At 46.7% G+C, this 17,976-nt stretch overlaps 1 protein-coding gene across 2 annotated transcripts in view; it reads right to left on the bottom strand.

Annotated features, from left to right (window-relative positions):
- The window catches only part of LOC134212645 (heparan sulfate glucosamine 3-O-sulfotransferase 6), a 300,512-nt gene that overhangs the window by 254,627 nt on the left and 27,909 nt on the right, over nt 1-17,976 (bottom strand). For both annotated transcript variants that reach the window (XM_062690676.1, XM_062690685.1), the window contains exon 2: nt 5,805-6,644. The gene's annotated coding sequence lies outside the window, so the exon portion shown is untranslated. The remainder of the gene's footprint in view (nt 1-5,804; nt 6,645-17,976) is intronic.

The raw sequence follows: 17,976 nt of genomic DNA, 5'->3' as shown, positions 1-17,976 counted from the left end.
ACCGTACCGTGTCGCACGATGCACTTTGCGTCATCATCGGTATGATGCCTATTGACATCGTTATCGGTGAAGACATAGAGTGCTTCGAAATGCGCTACACGAAAGGCATCCGTAGGACTGTCAGGTTGGCCTCAATAGTAAAATGGCAGCGTGCGTGGGACAGTTCCACTAAGGGTAGATGGACATAGGACATAGGTTGATACCGGAGATAGGTACGTGGGTCAAGAAGCGCCATGGGGAAATCACTTTCCACCTGACCCAGCTCCTTACATTCCATGGTTGCTTCAGACAGTATCTACACCGGTTCGGACACTCGGCCTCGCCCGAGTATCCGGTGTGCGCAGGTTTAGAGGACACGGCGGAACACGTGTTGTTCGTGTGCCCACGTTTTCGCAAAATTCGTGACCACATGCTTCCCACATGTGGTCTGGACACTACCCCGGACAATCTAGTTCGGAGGATGTGTGAAGATGGAGTTTGCTGGAACGCCGTTTTATCGGCAATCGACCAAATTCGTCTCGAAGCTACACAGAAGGTGGCGCGTGGACTCGAGGTATGGCTAGTTCAAGCGCAAATAAGAGGGGGTCCAAGGGTTCGGAGTCGGCTTCATGGGTCATACCGGTGCCCTGTGGTCGCACTCGATCCTTTTATCGAACAAGTGGCCGCGCGAAGAACAACATGGTATCGTCGCTTTCGCGGCGTCGGTCAACCGGGTGGGTTCCGAGCCCGAGGACGGAAAGGGGTCCTCGTCAAGGCTGAGGCAGGCGTAGGCACCGCGTCGGCAAGTCCCTCTGTGTGTTGGCGAATAGACCCTATCGCAGAGAGGTCAATTTGGGGTGCACGCGGCATCATCATTCTTGATACCAGTCGTGCAGAGGGAAGCAGGCACGAAGTCGACCCTTCCCACCTTCCGAGGATGTCCGATCATGTCCAATTGAGCAAAAATTTTGCATGGGGTCATATTTTGGGGTAATGAAGGGCCCTCCTTAGCCGTGCGGTAAGACGCGCGGCTACAAAGCAAGACCATGCTGAGGGTGGCTGGGTTCGATTCCCGGTGCCGGTCTAGGCAATTTTCGGATTGGAAATTGTCTCGACTTCCCTGGGCATAAAGTATCATCGTGCTAGCCTCATGATATACGAATGCAAAAATGGTAACCTGGCTTAGAAACCTCGCAGTTAATAACTGTGGAAGTGCTTAATGAACACTAAGCTGCGAGGCGGCTCTGTCCCAGTGTGGGGATGTAATGCCAACAAGAAGAAGAAGAAATGAAGCTTGTGAGCAATGTCGTTTTTTGAAATTCGATGACAATTTTTTTCCCATACATTTCATTGGCACCCTAGTGTTTACCTCTGCGTCTCCACAAAAACCACAGGAAGGTTAATCAGTTAGTCGGTAGGCATCGTTGGATCTGGATTCACTTTGATAAGGGATGCGACCGTATCATTTTTTTGTCACACAATGATTTTAACTATGATTCGGCTGCACAAAGCAGAACAAACCAACTACCTGCAAACCGAGCATGGACACGATCAAACGCATATCAATTGATTTATTCCTCGACCGCACAAAGTGCAACGATACCAAATCGATCGACGTATCTATGAGCCGAGCATGGACACTACTCACCATGTATACCCGGTCACAAATGCAAACTATGGACGATCGCTTGTTGAACCTCCGAATGGTTCTTTCTGTACGGGTGGATATTCGGGTGGACTGTATGTATTTCCCTTTCTTGGGGTTACCGATGGTAAACGGTTTGGTGAGTTTTCATTCGATCGAATGGGATTTGAAAAACTCGTATTTTTATTGCACAACACAACACATTACAGTTTATTCTACAACACTTGTATTACATTATTACCACACATTACTTACACTTTGTTTACATATTACACCACATTTACTGCATTTATTAACTTAACATTATGACAAAATTATCGGTCCCTGACCGGCTATCGTAATGGTTATTTCGTTTCTTCTTTTCTAATATCGTATCTTATTAGTTGTGCAATGCACGACCGTCTTCTACCAAGGACCCCATACGCCTGTCACTGGTGAACAAAGCTCGTTTACTCTGCATCTAAGCTTAGAACCAGTGTTAGGGCGCAATCGTTAATGCGAACATTTTTATATTCGGCAAGTTACTGCAAATAAATTCTTTTTCGAGTCCCTATAATCAAGCAGGTATCTCAAGCATACCAAATCGTTATATTGCTGCATGATTGAGTGTTTAATTTTGATAAAATATCGAAAACAAAAGTGTGCATAAAAATTGCCTCGCCATAACAAAAAGGTGGCAGAGAATTAACACTGTTGTTTACATTTTAGAATTAAATCCAGATGTCGCACATGTCGGGGTAGGGTGTCAGTGCTCCGCCTTCTCCCCCTGCCTTCTACACTATTTTTAGCTCGCTTGTCGTTGTTTCGGTTGAGGGGATGGCGGATGGAAAAATGTTAGCGTTGTACAACTAAACATCGCATTTAGGACGATCAAACCGGCGTGCAGCATTGTGTACTTACTTGCTCGACCCTAGCAGGAGAAATTACCTCAATAATATCTCATTCTGTTATTGATACCATACCCGAGTAGACGAAAATAGCTCAATAATATCAAATGTTGATTAGATAGCATAATGATATATGGACATGATTGATATAAGAGATGAGAGATCAATACATATTTTCCACCAAAATATCATGAGGAGAACAAATTATGCTATTAGTAAGAAGGGATTAATATCATGTGCCATTAGTTTGATCTTATCCATAACATATCTTCATTTTTAAATGATATTTCGATGCATTTTTCTGATATGGCTGCCTGATCTTTTATCTTTTATACCAATCATGTTTTGTTATTCTGTTCAAGGCTTCTGCCCGGGTACTCTGTTATGAACTAGCCTTGCATAAATACCAAATAATAATACCAAAAATTCACATACAAAATACTTTAGGCATAGCATGCTTATGTATTTCGAATATCAAACGAATACTAATTTGTGATGCGTTTGGTTTTGAAATACCTAAGCAAATTTTCATATTTTTTTTGGTATTATTGTTTGCAGTGGCGTCGAGAGTGGTGGGACAAGTAGGACATGTCCTACGCATGAAACTACCTGGGTAGGACAGTCGATGCATTGTCCTACCCATGATTATGGTAAGAACATACCATATGGATAACTAAAAGAACTAATGCTATCAATACTGTTTCAATTTCGAGATCTAAAAAAATATTATTAAAACGTTTAAAAGTGAATCAGAGGTTTGAAAGCTTATCAGAGGTTAAACTGACAATCTTGGAAGGTTCCGGGATTTTAAAGGAAAAATTTATTACGAGAGGTTTCTTAGAGTCTATGCGGAATGCGGAAGAAGACTTGAAGTTTCTAATAGTTTCTGCTCGTCCATAAAATTGTTGAAAATTTTCTGTTAGTACGTAAATGTTTCTGTTAGTTCAGGGAGGCTCAGATTTTTTTTTTCAATTTTATGATAATTGACAGACTGAATTAATAAAAAGTTGAGTATCTGAACTAGGATATAGCTTAGTTTAACTAAGCTAAGACTAACTGTACTTGCCAATGGTTGCTTCTCCGTGACTACTCAAAACTGGTGTAAATTGCGCTACGATCCAGTTGAATAAATGTTGATAATTACTACTTACCGCTCCAGTCTGTTGGGAAAGGAGAGGAATATTAGTGTGTAGTTGTTGATACTGGTAGAGACCAAGAAAACCTCTGCATCCCCACAATTCCACGGAAAGGAAATTTCGTGAACTCGGTAAGGTAGATGAACATAAGCATAGATCAATGATTTACTTAGAAAAGTGATGTAGTCTATGCCGCATTATGTAATGTAGTCTTTGCCAGACTTCCTGCAGAAGCGGTAATCACTAGACTGCCGTGCTCGTATCCAAAAGTTGAGAAACTAAACAAGGATATGAGAGAACAATTGCAGAAATATGAAGCAGTTCATGATGATGATAGTACACTCGGATGTCTGGTAGCAAGCGTATAAGAAAAAGGACTCTGAAAGCTTCTTAGAGTTTATTGGAATCTGTTGTAGGAATCACAAATATAACGTGTGAATAAAATCTTAAAAGTTAGAAAGAAAAAAGGCTGGAATTCGGAGTAACATTATTCTTGAGATTTCTGAACACCCATAAATAGTACTAAACACCCTTAAAAAATCTTGGACGATCTTAAGCTTTACTGATGGATCGTAGCGATGTTTTAAATGATTTCTAATTGCTTCAATTCCTAGAAGTTAGTGAAATTGTAAGTACTTTATAAATGTTTGAAGACATGCTTTTTGGAAATGTTCTATAAACACTAAAGATTGACTTAATAGTTATAGGGAGTTTATAACTTATTTGAGGATGTCCGCTGAAAGTCCATATAAGTATTCTATAGCTTCGAAAATCCAGTTTTTGTCCTACCTACTTCTGAGAACGTGCAAGGCTAGTTTTTACCAATTTCTGTTATAAAGGTCGTCGCTCCTGCTCGGGGAGCAGCACATGTCAGGAAAAAATGGTTGCAGCATCTTTATAGTGAGTCACAAACAGACTGAGACAATAAAACGAGATACAATTTTGACGGGAAAGCTCAATTATCGATTGATATGCTTGCTGTTATATACTGTCATCTCCAAATCCCTGTTTTTCAAATCGAGGATCCAGAAATACCGACTGCGCTACCAGCTCGTTCATTTCAAGGCCAGGAAATGCTAAGGAGTATGTAAGAGAATGGGAGAATATATGCTGGCTCCTGAACAATCAAACAGCAAATCAAGACAAAATTTTCAAAACGACTTATCTGCTTTTGTAAACAAAGATTCAAACGACGATGACGAGTTGACAAATGACGAGTCTGATAGCTCTCCCACGCAAACTAACACCGTCAATAGGTAGCGGAATCCTTCACCTACCTATTGGTGGTGTTGGTTTGCGTGGGAGAGCTATCAGATTCGTCAAATCGTAGTTTGAATCTTTGTTTACATCTGAATCTTTGTTTACAAAAGCAGATAAGTCGTTTTGAAAATTTTGTCTTGAAATGTTAAAATTAGGCGGCTGATTGAGTGACACAGTGTTTGTTATTTGAGCCGCGATTCATTTGAGAGCTGCGGCTCAAATTTAGAGAGCCGTGGCTTGAACGCTTTTTTTTACGATCCGGTTCAAACGAACTGCTCATGAACGTTCGCCCATCTCTATCGAATGAAAATTCGTATAGGCAGTCAAAAGCCGGACAAAAACTTTATCTGCGATTTCTCAAGAATAGGTTACCAGAATAAGTTTCTATAGAAATGTTGACCGAGTTTAGTCTAAGTACACCCGATTCTTTTTTTACACGGGGGATGCGTTCCGTGTAAAAAAGTTCTCAGTTCAAAATTTGAAAATCCGTGTAAAAAGTTTTATGATTTCTCGACAAATCATGCAAAATGGAGCAACTTTGCAAAAATTTTGTATGGGATTTTTTTTGTATTGTATTGCATTTTGGGTATTTTTTGTGACCTCGCCTCAGGGATGCTTATGCTTATGCCGTGAAAACGTATGATACTTCTAAGTGATGTAAGAATATAAATCGACTCATTTTGTAGGTTTTGGGAAACTATCTTGTGATTCTTTACAAGGATATCATACATACTTTTGATAATAAGCGAATTCCGATGAGTCAGAGTTCAATGCAATAGAAAAAGCTTCCAATTGTATGCCAAGAACTACATTCTTTCTTTATCTGGACATAATATCTTCATCCCTCTTAATAAGATCTGATTACGAAAAAAGCCATTCCATTAAATTGCTTCCTACCTTGTTATAAAATCAGCAACGATTTGCCAATGATTTCCTCTCTCTACGACTTTTTGTTTTGTCTCCTGCCTGGTGCCCAAAAAAACAACCCTTCCTTCGTTCCACTGCCAAAGACGTCTTTACCGGGATCACTCGAAGCGGTTGGTTTAGAGCTTTATTAATTTTCAGCACCGACCCTTTCGTCGGGTTCCGCTACAACAAATGCCCTTCGGTACACGTATAATCCTTTTTTTCCACCACTTTTTCCTCGATACACAATCCCAAAAGCACAGAACAGAGCGCTTTCGTTGGAATCCGGTTTCCGGCACTTTCTTTCCGTCCTGACTTTCTGCACCAAATTAGACAGACCGACGAAAGCAATGGCGCATCACGTTCTCAGAAACGGCGCCACGTGCAATCAGTACCGGCGTTAGACTTCGACTTCTTCTTTCACACAGCTTCCGTGCCGTATCCGTACATCGGTGAGAATGATTATTTCGGGACACTTCTCGCCACCGCCGGCCGTTCCCCGCCAGTTCGGGACACCGCTTTAGTTTGCTATAGTGCAGCCCGACAACATCCATCGGCTGCCATTATTGCTGGATGCTTTCGGAACCGACGAACGGAGAGGCAGTTTTCCAAGTCGCTTGCCTTTGCCGTCATGTCGGACCAACCGGGCGACATCACGCCAATGAAGAGAACGATAATGCTCACTTGACGCTCATGAAACAGATATTAACACTTGGAGCTAGTTTTCAGAACAAGCAACAGCAGAAATACGAAACTGGAAGGAAACTTATCTACTCCAATACCGAACAATGTCACTGAGTACGTTGTGGATACAATTTAATCGTGGATTTCCTGGAATAGAAAAAAGAACAAAATGATAGCGTTAGTAAAAGTCTTCAAGCCAATAAAGTAAATACACTACAAAGCTTAATGTTCTCGTACTATTTTCGTATTTTTCAACAAATTCATAATAAACATATAGTTGTAGATCAGATTAATTTTATGACAGACAACATAAAATCAAATTAGAGAACTCGAACTCGTCCAACAATACTGGCTTGGGGATGCCTGCAATAATTCCGTGGGCATCAACGACCCGGGAATTGTTGTGGTTTTCCATGGGAAGTCCTTGAGGTTAAGTGATGTCTGTTTGTGTATATGTATGTGAAAAAAATCCGATTTACTCGCAACAAGTTGCATTCAACGGGGAATAGGGACCCATTGTTTTCTATTGAAAATTATCCAGAACGGACTGTTAACTCAATAGTAATTGTCAAAATACTATTTTCTTATAATGCATGAATAAGACACTGTTGCCTCTAAGTAGATTAATTGTGGGTTTTCCTCCCAATTTCCCAACGTGGCCCATTGTGCATTGGATTTAAGGGCAATTTAACTTTTTCCTGTCAAGGAGTTGCAACCGATATGGAAAACATACAGATCTATTTGATTATTTTATTCCAATTTCAGAGACTCTTAACTTTTATTACTGCCCCAATCGACAACATCCTCCTCAACATTGTCAAACAAAGAAAGTTTTCTTTAAACGAATGTTTCCATTGTCGCCACCGCAACGCCGCCGTTGGTTGGAACTCATTTTCCTTTCTATTTAGCTTTCCTTTGTTCCATGACGAGTCACTGTTATTGCTTTCCATATTTCGCCATGATCACCCACGTTACTGCTCTGCTGTCGGCCAGAATAATGAAACCAAGGCTCGACAGTGACATGGATACTAATATTTTATTTGGGGTCTCGTCGTAAGTGCTATATCCTGTCTATGGAAACGGCAATGAAGAAAATCGTTTTTGGCACATGGGTATTTGAGTGATGGTGCTTCGACTGCGAAGCTTTCCATCAGCAGCAGCGTCCGTCGTCGACTACGGTACACGCTGCCAGTTATCCGCAAGGGATTTGGCGGCAAACGCACCGGAAAAGGAAATGACTCTTGAAATTGAATCTCATGTGAATGGATTCGTTACGAACAAAGGATTATTTCATCATTGTTTTGATATGTGTATTGATAAAGATGAGTATTTCCGACACTATTCCGCATCTTCTACTGATAGAATGGTCTATTATCGGCTCCCTGAATTAAATTTCAAGGATTCGGGCATTGTTCATTGATTAAATTGATTCATCACCGTGGAAAGATTTCGTTCCAATTGATCAAAATAAATACTGCTATTTTATGGCTGAATATATCGAACGGATCGTTATCGAGAGCCATTTGTATCGGATTATTGATTAACATTCTGTTCACACAGTCTACACAGTCGTCCGATTTTCGTGGTTTACACAAAGGATGATTCACCCAACAGCTGACGGGATCTTACCCCACCATAGATGGTATGCAGCACTTTTCTTTCAAGGAGCGTAGTGTGCTCCACAAGTATTGTCCAGTGTTCGTAGAGGACACGTTTTTTCCACAATTCTGTATAAGAACCCATCTACAAAAAGGGCAATAAGCTGGTAAGTACTCTGAGAATGGTCAATTTGCAGTCTAGGGAGTTAGGGACAAGGGGCTGGTTTGGAGTAGGTAAGACAATAAATTCCTCGGCACGTCCTTTTCACCCTACAGCTCGAAGGAGTAGCATGCAAGTTAAGCCAAAGCCAAATTAATATTAAAGAGTGAGAAGGGCTAGTTACGCTAATACAATGAATAAAGCCACAAGAGACCTTTTCTAAGAGTCAGGTACGTTAATGTGCCGAGAAACTTCCCATAAAACTCTACCCTAAGACCCATCCACTATTGTAACAGGATTCATTAGATCGTTTTAGTCACGCTTTGACTTAACCTCAACGGTGATAAAGCCTAACATCATCGTTCGCCCTATGCGTTCCTGCTAGAGCACAGTTCCGACAGTTGTACGCTGCCCACGTGCGAATCGACGCAGCAACATCCTCGAACGGAGGAACCAATCTAGTCCCAACGTCCACAAACATGGAGATTCCGTGCCGATACCGTGGCAACCTCGCCACACATGCGCCGATCCATCGCTTCCAGCTTTGCCGGTCAGCCAACGATGGAATCCCTGTCGAATTTCGGATGAAATCCGTGTCGGGTTCCGGATGGAGTCCCTGTCGGGTTCCGGATGGAGTCCCTGTCGGATTGCGGAGGGATTCCTTGTCGGATTCCGGATGCAATCCCTGTCGGATTCCGGATGGAATCCCTATCGGATTCCGGAAGGAATCCCTATCGGATTCCGGATGGAATCCCTGTCGGATTCCGGATGGAATCCCTGTCGGGTTCCGGATGGAGTTCCAGTCAGATTCCGGATGGATTCCCTGTCGGATTCCGGATGGAATCCCTGTCGGATTCCGGATGGAATCCATGTCGGATTCCGAATGGAATCCATGTCGGATTCCGAATGGAATCTATGTCGGATTCCGGATGGAATCTCTGTCGGATTCCGGATGGAATCCCAGTAGGATTACGGATGGAATCCCTGTCGGATTCCGGATAGAATCCCTGTCGGATTCCGGATGGAATCCCTGTCGGATTCCGGATGGAATCCCTGTCGGATTCCGCATGGAATCTGTTCAGTCCGTAACCCAGCGAACTGAAGAAACAAGCCACGCCTCCTTGCGCAACCATCGTCATCGTCTGCGCTCAACGCAGAACAGTTTTTGAATAAAACCATGGTGCCACCTAGCACCATGGATCAGTTTCGCAACGACCGTGTCGAACCGACACCGGCCGCAGCAGGCTGAAGAAATGTGTATTTTTCAACAAGAAGAAGAAGAGTAAATAATGTTCTAGAAAAGTCTCGTGTGTGTGTTTTGGATTCTTGCCAGGAGCTCCCTCGGTCCGCCAGCTGCAGCTAAAGAGTTAATTTTCGGCCCTTATCAGGGCCAAGGAGAGTTAATGGTAATTTTCGAGGCAATTGTTTGGCATTCGTCGCTGGTCCGCCGGTCGCTGCATTAAGGCAGTTCCCATCCCGCTGGTTCCAATGGGGAACCAGCACTCGTCGGCGGATACGCTGCATGAAGGCAGCTATGGATTCGCGCTCCACCCCGGAGCACCCAACAGCAATTACAGTCCACTGCAATATGACGCTACAGAATCCCTGTCGTATTCCGGATGGAATCCCTGTCGGATTCCGGATGGAATCCCTGTCGGATTCCGCATGGAATCCCTGTCGGATTTCGGATGGAATCCCTGTCGGATTCCGGATGGAATCCCTGTCGGATTCCGGATGGAATCCCTGTCGGATTCCGGATGGAATCCCTGTCTGATTACTTATAGAATAACTGCCAGATTCCCTGTCGGATTCCAAATGGAATCCCTGTCGGATTCCGGATGGAATCCCTGTCGGATTCCGGATGGAATCCCTGTCGGATTTCGGATGGAATCCCTGTCGGATTCCGGATGGAATCCCTGTCGAATTCCGGATGGAATCCCTGTCTGATAACAAATAGAATAACTGCCAGATACCTTGTCGGATTCCAAATGGAATCCCTGTCGGATTCTGGATGGAATCCCTGTCGGATTCCGGATGGAATCCCTGTCGGGTTCCGGATGAAATCCCTGTCGGATTCCGGATGGAATCCCTGTCGGATTCCGGATGGAATCCCTGTCGGATTCTGAATGGAATGCATGTCGGATTCCGAATGGAATCCCTGTCGGATTCCGGATGGAATCTCTATCGGATTCCGGATGGAATCCCTGTCGGATTCCGGATGGAATCCCTGTCGGATTCCGGATGGAATTCCTGCCGGATTCCGGATGGAATCCATGTCGGATTCTGAATGGAATCCATGTCGGATTCCGAATGGAATCCATGTCGGATTCCGGATGGAATCCCAGTAGGATTACGGATGGAATCCATGTCGGATTCCGAATGGAATCCATGTCGGATTCCGGATGAAATTCTTGTCGGATTCTGGATGGAATCCCTGTCGGATTCCACATGGAATCCATGTCGGATTCCGGATGGAATCTCTGTCGGATTCCGGATGGAATCCTTGTCGGATGCCGGATGGAATCCTTGTCGGATGCCGGATGGAATCCTTGTCGGAATCCCTGTCGGATTCCACATGGAATCCCTGTCGGATTCCGCATGGAATCCCTGTCGGATTCCGCATGGAATCCCTGTCGGATTCCGCATGGAATCCCTGTCGGATTCCGGATGGAATCCCTGTCGGATTCCGGATGGAATCCTTGTCGGATTCCGAATGGAATCCCTGTCGGATTCCGGATGGAATCCCTGTCTGATTACATATAGAATAACTGCCAGATTCCCTATCGGATTCCAAATGGAATCCCTGTCGGATTCTAGATGAAATCCTTGTCGGATTCTGGATGGAATCCCTGTCGGATTCCGGATGAAATCCCTGTCGGGTTCCGGATGAAATCCCTGTCGGATTCCGGATGGAATCCCTGTCGGATTCCGGATGGAATCCCTATCGGATTCCGGATGGAATCCCTGCCGGATTCCGGATGGAATCCATGTCGGATTCTGAATGGAATGCATGTCGGATTCCGGATGGAATCCCTGTCGGATTCCGGATGGAATCCTTGTCAGACTCCTGATGGAATCTCTGTCGGATTCCGGATGGAATCCCTGTCTGATAACAAATAGAATAACTGCCAGATACCTTGTCGGATTCCAAATGGAATCCCTGTCGGATTCTGGATGGAATCCCTGTCGGATTCCGGATGGAATCCCTGTCACATTCCGGATGGTATCCCTGTCGGATTCTGGATGGAATCCTGTCGAACTCCGAATGGAATCCCTGTCGGATTCTGGATGGAATCCCTGTCGGATTCCGGATGGAATCCCTGTCACATTCCGGATGGTATCCCTGTCGGATTCTGGATGGAATCCATGTCGGATTCCTTATGGAATTCCAATCGAATTCCGGATAGAATTCCTGTCGGATTCCGGATGGAATCCCTGTCGGATTCCGGATGGAATCCCTGTCGGATTCCGGATGGAATCCCTGTCGGATTCCGGATGGAATCCCTGTCGGATTCCGGATGGAACCCTGTCGGATTCCGAATGGAAACCATGTCGGATTCCGAACGGATTCCATGTCGGTTTCCGAATGGAATCCATGTCAGATTCCGGATGGAATCTCTGACGGATTCCGGATGGAATCCCTGTCGGATTCCGGATGGAATCCCTGTCGGATTCCGGATGGAATCCCTGTCGGATTCCGGATGGAATCCCTGTCGGATTCCGGATGGAATCCATGTCGGATTCCGAATGGAATCCATGTCGGATTCCGAATGGAATCTATGTCGGATTCCGGATGGAATCTCTGTCGGATTCCGGATGGAATCCCAGTAGGATTCCGGATGGAATCCCTGTCGGATTCCGGATGAAATTCTTGTCGGATTCCGGATGGAATCCCTGTCGGATTCTGGATGGAATCCCTGTCGGATTCCGGATGGAATCCCTGTCGCATTTCGGATGGAATCCCTGTCGGATTCCGGATGGAATACATGTCGGATTCCTTATGGAATTCCTATCGTATGCCGGATGCAATCCCTGTCGAATTCCGGATGGAATCCATGTCGGATTCCTTATGGAATTCCTATCGGATTCCGGATGGAATTCCTATCGGATTCCGGATGGAATTCCTATCGGATTCCGGATGGAATCCCTGTCGGATTCCGCATGGAATCCCTTTCGGATTCCGGTTGGAATCCCTGCCGGATTCCGGATGGAATCCCTGTCGGATTCCGGACGGAATCCCTGCCGGATTCCGGATGGAATCCATGTCGGATTCTGAATGGAATGCATGTCGGATTCCGAATGGAATCCATGTCGGATTCCGCATGGAATCTCTATCGGATTCTGGATAGATTTCCTGTCGGATTCTGATTGGAATCCCTGTTGGGTTCCGGATGGAATCCCTGTTGGATTGCGGATGGAATCTCTGTCGGATTCCGGATGGAATCCCAGTAGAATTACGGATGGAATCCTGTCGGATTCCGGATGAAATCCCTGTCGGATTCCGGATGGAGCCCCTGTCGAAATCCCGATGGAATCCCTGTCGGATTCTGGATGGAATCTCTGTCGGATTCCAGATGGAATACCAGTAGGATTACGGATGGAATCCCTGTCGGATTCCGGGTGTAATTCTTGTCGGATTCCGGATGGAATCCCTGTCGGATTCTGGATGGAATTCCTGTCGGATTCCGCATGGAATCCCTGTCGGATTCCGCATGGAATCCCTGTCGGATTCCGCATGGAATCCCTGTCGGATTCCGCATGGAATCCCTGTCGGATTCCGCATGGAATCCCTGTCGGATTCCGCATGGAATCCCTGTCGGATTCCGCATGGAATCCCTGTCGGATTCCGCATGGAATCCCTGTCGGATTCCGCATGGAATCCCTGTCGGATTCCGCATGGAATCCCTGTCGGATTCCGCATGGAATCCCTGTCGGATTCCGGATGGAATCCCTGTCGGATTCCGGATGGAATCCCTGCCGGATTCCGGATGGAATCCATGTCGGATTCTGAATGGAATCCCTGTCGGATTCCGGATGGAATCCCCGTCGGATTCTGGATGGAATCTCTATCGGATTCCGGATGGAATCCCTGTCGGATTCCGGATGGAATCCCTGTCGGATTCCGGATGGAATCCCTGTCGGATTCCGGATGGAATCCCTGTCGGATTCCGGATGGAATCCATGTCGGATTCCGAATGGAATCCATGTCGGATTCCGAATGGAATCCATGTCGGATTCCGGATGGAATCTCTGTCGGATTCCGGATGGAATCCCAGTAGGATTACGGATGGAATCCATGTCGGATTCCGGATGAAATTCTTGTCGGATTCTTGATGGAATCCTGTCGGATTCCGGATGGAATCCCTGTCGCATTCCGGATGGAATCCCTGTCGAATTCCGGATGGAATCCATGTCGGATTCCTTATGGAATTCCTATCGGATGCCGGATGCAATCCCGTCGAATTCCGGATGGAATCCATGTCGGATTCCTTATGGAATTCCAATCGGATTCCGGATGGAATTCCAATCGAATTCCGGATGGAATTCCAATCGAATTCCGGATGGAATCCCATTCGGATTCCGGATGGAATCCCATTCGAATTCCGGATGGAATCCCATTCGGATTCCGCATGGATTCCTTCGGATTCCGGATGGATTCCCATTTGGATTCCGGATGGAATCCATGTCGGATTCCGAATGGAATCCATGTCGGATTCCGAATGGAATCCATGTCGGATTCCGGATGGAATCTATGTCGGATTCCGGATGGAATCCCTGTCGGATTCCGGATGGAATCCCTGTCGGATTCCGGATGGAATCCCTGTCGGATCCCGGATAGAATCTCTGTCGGATTCCGAATGGAATCCATGTCGGATTCCGAATGGAATCTATGTCGGATTCCGGATGGAATCTCTGTCGGATTCCGGATGGAATCCCAGTAGGATTACGGATGGAATCCCTGTCGGATTCCGGATGAAATTCTTGTCGGATTCCGGATGGAATCCCTGTCGGATTCCGCATGGAATCCATGTCGGATTCTGGATGGAATCTCTGTCGGATTCCGGATGGAATACCAGTAGGATTACGGATGGAATCCCTGTCGGATTCCGGGTGGAATTCTTGTCGGATTCCGGATAAAATCCCTGTCGGATTCCGCATGGAATCCCTGTCGGATTCCGCATGGAATCCCTATCGGATTCCGCATGGAATCCCTGTCGGATTCCGCATTGAATCCCTGTCGGATTCCGCATGGAATCCCTGTCGGATTGCGCATGGAATCCCTGTCGGATTCCGCATGGAATTCCTGTCGGATTCCGCATGGAATCCCTGTCGGATTCCGCATGGAATCCCTGTCGGATTCCGCATGGAATCCCTGTCGGATTCCGCATGGAATCCCTGTCGGATTCCCCATGGAATCCCTGTCGGATTCCCCATGGAATCCCTGTCGGATTCAGGATGGAATCCCTGTCGCATTCCGGATGGAATCCCTGTCGCATTCCGAATGGAATCCCTGTCGGATTCCGGATGGAATCCCTGTCTGATTACTTATAGAATAACTGCCAGATTCCCTGTCGGATTCCAAATGGAATCCCTGTCGGATTCCGGATGGAACCTTGTCGGATTCTGGATGGAATCCCTGTCGGATTCCGGATGAAATCCCTGTCGGGTTCCGGATGAAATCCCTGTCGGATTCCGGATGGAATCCCTGCCGGATTCCGGATGGAATCCATGTCGGATTCTGAATGGAATGCATGTCGGATTCCGGATGGAATCCCTGTCGGCTTCCAGATGGAATCCCTGTCGGATTCCGAATGGAATCCCTGTCGGATTCCGGATGGAATAACTGCCAGATTCCCTATCGGTTTCCAAATGGAATCCCTGTTGGATTCTGGATGGAATCCCTGTTGGATCCTGGATGGAATCCCTATCGGATTCCGGAAGAAATCCCTGTCGGATTCCGGATGAAATCCCTGTCGAATTGCGGATGAAATCCCTGTCGGACTCCGGATGGAATCCTGTCGGATTCTGGATGGAATCCTGTCGGATTCCGGATGGAATCCTGTCATTCCGGATGGAATCCCTGTCGGATTCCGGATGGAATCCATGTCGGATTCCTTATGGAATTCCTATCGGATGCCGGATGCAATCCCGTCGCATTCCGGATGGAATCCCTGTCGAATTCCGGATGGAATCCATGTCGGATTCCTTATGGAATTCCTACCGGATTCCAGATAGAATCCTTGTCGGATTCCAGATGGAATCCCTGCCGGATTCCGGATGGAATCTCTGCCGGATTCCAGATGGAATCCCTGCCGGATTCCTGATGGAATCTCTGCCGGATACCGGATGGAATACCTGCCAGATTTCGGATGGAATCCTTGCTGCATTCCGGATGGAATCATTTCCGGATTCCAGATGGATTCCCGAACGGATTCTAGATGGAATCCTTACCGGATTCCGGATGAAATCCTTGCCGGATTCCAGATGGAATTTCTGCCGGACTCCGGATGGAATCCTGTCGGATTCCGGATGGAATCCTGTCGGATTCCGGATGGAATCCTGTCGGATTCCGGATGGAATCCTGTCGGATTCCGGATGGAATCCTGTCGGATTCCGGATGGAATCCTGTCGGATTCCGGATGGAATCCTGTCGGATTCCGGATGGAATCCTGTCGGATTCCGGATGGAATCCTGTCGGATTCCGGATGGAATCCTGTCGGATTCCGGATGGAATCCTGTCGGATGCCGGATGGAATCGTGTCGGATTCCGGATGGATTCTTGTCGGATGCCGGATGGAAGTCTGTAGGATTCCGGATGGAATCCTGGCGGATTCCGGATCGTTTCCTGTCTGATTCCGGATGGAATCCTGTCGGATTCCGGATGGAATCCCTGTCGGATTCCGGATGGAATCCCTGTCGGATTCCGGATGGAATCCCTGTCGGATGCCGGATGAAATCCCTGTCGGATTCCGTATGGAATCCCAGTCGGATTCCGGATGGAAACTCAGTCCGATTCCGGATGGAATCCCTGTCGAATTCCGGATGGAGTCCCTGTCAGATTCCGGATGGAATCCCTGTCGGATTCCGGAAGGAATCCGCATCGGATTCCGGATAAAATCCTCATCGGATTCCGGAAGGAATTCTTTTCGGATTCCGGATGGAATCCCTTTCGGATTCCGGATGGAATGCCTGTCGGATTCCGGATGAAATCCCTGTCGGATTCCGGATGGAATCCCTGTCGGATTCCGGATGGAATCCCAGTCGGATTCCGGATGGAATCCCTGTTTGATTTTTGGATTGAATCCCTGTCGGATTCCGGATAAAATCCCTGTCGGATTCCAGATGGAATCCCTGTCGGATTCCGGATAAAATCCCAGTCGGATTATGGATGGAATCCCAGTCGAATTCCGGATGGAATCCCTGTCGGATTCCGGATGGAATCCCAGTCGGATTCCGGATGGAATCCCAGTCGGATTCCGGATGGAATCCCAGTCGGATTCTGGATGGAATCTCTGTCGGATTCCGGATGGAATCCCTGTCGGATTCCGGATGAAATCCCTGTCGGACTCCGGATGAAATCCCTGTCGGATTCCGGATGGAATCCTGTCGGATTCCGGATGGAATCCTGTCGGATTCCGGATGGAATCCCTGTCGGATTCTGAATGGAATGCATGTCGGATTCCGAATGGAATCCATGTCGGATTCCGGATGGAATCTCTATCGGATTCCGGATGGAATCCCTTTCGATTCCGGATGGAATCCTGTCGGATTCCGGATGGAATTCCTGCCGGATTCCGGATGGAATCCATGTCGGATTCTGAATGGAATCCATGTCGGATTCCGAATGGAATCCATGTCGGATTCCGGATGGAATCTCTGTCGGATTCCGGATGGAATCCCAGTAGAATTACGGATGGAATCCCTGTCGGATTCCGGATGAAATTCTTGTCGGATTCCGGATGGAATCCCTGTCGGATTCCGCATGGAATCCATATCGGATTCTGGATGGAATCTCTGTCGGATTCCGGATGGAATACCAGTAGGATTACGGATGGAATCCCTGTCGGATTCCGGATGGAATTCTTGTCGGATTCCGGATGGAATCCCTGTCGGATTCCGCATGGAATCCCTGTCGGATTCCGCATGGAATCCCTGTCGGATTCCGCATGGAATCCCTGTCGGATTCCGCATGGAATCCCTGTCGGATTCCGGATGGAATCCCTGTCGGATTCCGGATGGAATCCTTGTCGGATTCCGAATGGAATCCCTGTCGGATTCCGGATGGAATCCCTGTCTGATTACATATAGAATAACTGCCAGATTCCCTATCGGATTCCAAATGGAATCCCTGTCGGATTCTAGATGAAATCCTTGTCGGATTCTGGATGGAATCCCTGTCGGATTCCGGATGAAATCCCTGTCGGATTCCGGATGAAATCCCTGTCGGATTCCGGATGGAATCCCTGTCGGATTCCGGATGGAATCCCTGTCGGATTCCGGATGGAATCCCTGCCGGATTCCGGATGGAATCCATGTCGGATTCTGAATGGAATGCATGTCGGATTCCGGATGGAATTCCTGTCGGATTCCGGATGGAATCCTTGTCGGATTCCGATTGGAATCCCTGTCGGATTCCGGATGGAATCCCTGTCTGATTACATATAGAATAACTGCCAGATTCCCTATCGGATTCCAAATGGAATCCCTGTCGGATTCTGGA

This window comes from Armigeres subalbatus, chromosome 1, assembly GCF_024139115.2.
Source record: "Armigeres subalbatus isolate Guangzhou_Male chromosome 1, GZ_Asu_2, whole genome shotgun sequence".
NCBI lineage: Eukaryota > Metazoa > Arthropoda > Insecta > Diptera > Culicidae > Armigeres > Armigeres subalbatus.
The sequence above is the reverse complement of the archived record's forward strand: the minus strand, read 5'-3'. Positions and strand labels throughout refer to the sequence as shown.